The following is a 4,259-nucleotide window of genomic DNA, read 5'->3' on the forward strand; positions in this document are numbered from 1 at the left end:
AGACCCCTCGGTATATATAAAAAGTATGAGGGGGGGTGCAAATCGAAAGTTTGAGGGGGGTGCAAATCGAAAGTTTGAGGGGGTGGGGTGTAAATCGAAAGTTTGAGGGGGGGGGGGGGGGGTGCAAATCGAAAGTTTGAGGGGGGGGGGGTGCAAATCGAAAGTTTGTCTTCGGGTAAAAATTGGAACCCCCCCCTTGAGACGATCCTGGCTACGCCACTGCTTAACTTATATTTAATTTAACATATACCAAGTATTCGCAATAGCACAGATAATCAATAATAAGTTAATACAGTACGACAATAAATTGAAACACACTAAACTGGAGTAATAATTAAATAACCAAGAACCATATTACTGGAGAAAAAGTTAAATAAAGTTCAAATTACAAGTGAAAACAGGTTAAAACCACAACTAGGGTTTATTTTTTAAAATGTTGGCAGTAAACTATTCTGACTCAACATTCTCTGTACATGCAAGAACTGAAATACTAATTAAATCTAGATTCATTTTTAAAAGGTAATAATTTTAATCTAGAAAAAAAGGATATCTATTTAAAAAATAAACAGGTGGCAAGTTTATGAATATCTAATGTAAGGCAACTGTCCATATAGGGTCTGTGCCAGAGAGATGTTAGTACACAAACCATTTTTAAATTACTGGTCAACCGTGTGGTTTTATACTTATAGTCATCCATAGTCACAAATAAACAGATCTGTGCTGAATCCCTCTACTGAAGTTCCAAAAGTTGACAATGTCTATTTATGTTTGTATACGTAGATTTGAAACATTTTCACATCACAATATAGTCTGCTGACAGTTATATCACTTGAAAAGATATCTCTGATGTTTTTGTAGACTGTATTTTAACTTTCCAGCAATTGATGTCACTCTCTACAAGGCAGTGTCTTGATGTTTAATATTTACTGCAAAGAAATGATAAAAATGTATTTAAAATAATATTTTCAAGGGAAATAAAAAATGAAAACTCTATTTTTTAACCTTTTACTTGTAGCCCTCCCTTAGTAAATTGATTTTATTTTCTCTCCCCTCGACTATATGCCACAGCTGCTACACGAGAAGACAAAATCAGCATCATCTTTACAAAGCGCAAAGTATTTCACACCTACAGGCGACTAGGTTATACTTAGATCTACACACTTGAATGGTTTTTACTAAACCACGACTTCAGTGCCGATTACTTAATGTCTGTTGAGTTACTAATCTTAACTAGAGCGTACATATGTCTGCCCCAACAATCATTTCACTTAGTTTTTGCTCTAAGAAATATTCGGGCTTAATATACCATTATCACTGTAAATATATCGGATGAATGTTAGAAATTTATTAAAAAATTACCTACACGTATTTTACTACGAGGATTTATTTTTAGTTTACACGATACAGTTGAAAAATTATCATTTAACTGATCTAAAGTATTGAAAAAAAATTGAATCTTTATTAAATGATTTGGTCTGATCACTACTCACATGACTACATGACACAATCTACTTCAGATATAAAGGCACATGAAGTGGCCCCACAAGCAGAGTTTCTTCCAGGCATCTCTTCGGGGGGGGGGGGGGGCGAATTTTTTTTACCGCCCCCCCCCCCCCCCCCCGAACGAAATGAAATTTATATAATTTATATAGAAAATATATACTTTTAACAGTGTCCGCCCCCCCCCCCCCCCCCGGAGAAAAAAGTCTAGAAGAAACACTGCCCACAAGTAATATCTAATCTACACATAATAACTTACTACAACATGGTCTGGCATGTTAAGTTACTTCACATAATCTCCACGACAGTGTACATCAAAGGTTACACGTGAGGGAACACGAGGACAGCTAAACCAGACTTGTTGTTGCCTACAGCCAATCTTGTTCCTCTTATCAGCCTAGCGTCTCACAAGCCTCTACTTTTAGATACGAAGTTCGAAGCAGCCTAATGTAATAAAATAAACATAGAATGAGATTTAAATTGTACAATTTTTGAAAAAAAAACTTCCACGAATGCTTTATTTCATAGATAGTTAGATAGAAATATATTTCTGTTTTTTTTTTCTAAAGTAACTTACTATTAACAATAAATAGGCCTATATTTAACAAAAATAATTTTAAAACATATCATCATTTGAAAACGATAATGGTCGATTGAGAATCTACAGCCAACGTTGAATTGTATATTCTACTGGGTCATTACTTTGGGTATTTCAGCATGGCCGATGTACATCTTCACAAAAAAGCTGGTCGTAATGGGGTTGCAGATGTAACACAGCAACTTCAAAGCGATCAGCTCATTGTATTAGATGGTTGTTAACACAATGTAACCATGTCATTGTATCAGTTGGTTGTTTACACAATTTCACCTTGTCATTGTATCAGATGGTTGTTAACACAATGTAACACAATGTCACAAGGTCATCGTGTGGATGGGGGTCATAACAAAATGCCCATCCTATATACAGGTTCTGTGTAAACCAATCATATATGCAGATCCAGGGTATGCCCATTCTATATATAGGCACTGTGTATGTCCATCCTATATGTAGATCAAGTATATATATATATATATATATATATATATATATATATATATATATATATATATATATATATATATTATATAATTATAAATGCACTGTGTATGTGCATACTATATGCAGATCCAGTGTAAGCTCATCCTTTATATATAGGCAATACGTATGACCATCGTAATGCAGATCCACTGTAAGTCCATTCTATATGAAGGATCTGTGTACGTCTATTCTGCATGAAGGAGCTGTGTACGTCCATCCTATATGCAGGCTCTGTGTATACCCACCTTGTATATACTGCCCTGAAGTTAAACTGATCTTTGCATAGTTTAACATCCAGACCAGTAAACACACGATAGGCAGAGACGTTTTTTACTCGATGATTTCAATATTTAATTTAAAAAATGAAAAATGTCATATTCGTCTTATAATGAAAAAAAAATTATTAAAAAGTTATCAAAAGTCTAAAACATATTTTTACACAATACTGCTTATCCCATCCCAGTGGCGTAGCGAGGTCGGGTGGCACCCGGTGCGGCACTTAATGGTGTCACCCCCCCCCCCCCCAGAGGCATAGCGACCCTTTCCTGGGGCAAACTTTCAATTTTCGATTTGCACCCCCCCCCCTCAAACTTTCGATTTGCACCCTCTCTCAAACTTTCGATTTGCACCCCCCCCCCTTAAATTTTTCTCTATATACTCTGCTATTTTTTGCCTTGGTGTCACCCCCCCCCCCCTAAATGGTGTCACCCGGTGCGATCCGCGTCCCCCCCGTCCCCCCCCCTCCCCCCGTCCCCCGTCGCTACGCCTCTGTCCCATCCATTATTTGCTTTTCGTTTTGTTAAAGTAGTTACGTTATATAAACACGACAATGAATTACTACTAGTTTGTTTAAAGTCTTGTTTTCATCAGGGTGTGATTGGACGTGTCTGTGTTGCTCTGTCTAATGAGCAACACAATTTTACATGGAGCAACTTGAACTTTTATAACAAGATGCCACCATTAAAAATTGTGCAACACACTAGTTCCTCTCGTGTTCGACTCTCGAAGCAGCAAGTTCCTTTCTTGTAGAACACGTTAGTTTCTTATACCAGCAATGTTCCGTTCTTCAGGACCGGTTCGATTCTTATATAATTAGATTCATTCTTAAATAGTTTCAAAGTGTTTAGGCAAACACGACTTACCCCGTGTAGAGGCAAACAACACTTACCCCGTGTAGAGGCAAACAAGACTTACCCCGTGAAGGCTGTGGTCGTGTTGTAGAGCAGATGAACACCTACCCGATGTCTCTTGGTTTGGTTACCGCTGATGCCAGGATTTTGACTTAGATTCAGATGAAGCTTCTAACGTCACTTGGTCACAGTTCTCCAACCAGTTTACCTACAGCCAGTATTTTTCAGCGCTTGTGGGAAAAATGTAATTTAACCGTGTATGCTGTAGAAAGTAAAAAGACAATATATTATCACAAATTATATGCCAGATATTAACTAAGATATATCTTAAACGAATCTTTAATTTTAAACTAATCTTAACCTAATCTTAAACTAATCGAACCAACTGTGATATGGGGAGCGTGATCAGACAGTAAAGCTCACGAATTCTAACCCAAAAATCTTACACTTAGAGTCCACCTAGGTCAGGTGTGTACCTGACTCACGTAAGTGTAAGTAAAGGCCTCTGGATATAGCATATTATTGACCACACTATCCGTTGGTATGCCTTG

The 4,259-nt window shown here is 37.2% G+C and overlaps 1 long non-coding RNA gene across 1 annotated transcript; it reads right to left on the reverse strand.

The window, feature by feature from the left end:
* Positions 1 to 683: 683 nt before the first annotated feature.
* On the reverse strand, positions 684 to 3,953 carry LOC131942323 (uncharacterized). Its single transcript, XR_009386738.1, has 3 exons — positions 3,773 to 3,953; positions 1,760 to 1,944; positions 684 to 926 (listed from the first exon to the last, which is right to left on the reverse strand). It is a non-coding gene; the product is annotated as an uncharacterized LOC131942323 (long non-coding RNA).
* Positions 3,954 to 4,259: the final 306 nt, after the last annotated feature.

The sequence above is a fragment of the Physella acuta genome, unplaced genomic scaffold (genome assembly GCF_028476545.2).
Source record: "Physella acuta isolate Inbredline_101_S28 unplaced genomic scaffold, ASM2847654v3 ptg000401l, whole genome shotgun sequence".
Lineage (NCBI taxonomy): Eukaryota > Metazoa > Mollusca > Gastropoda > Physidae > Physella > Physella acuta.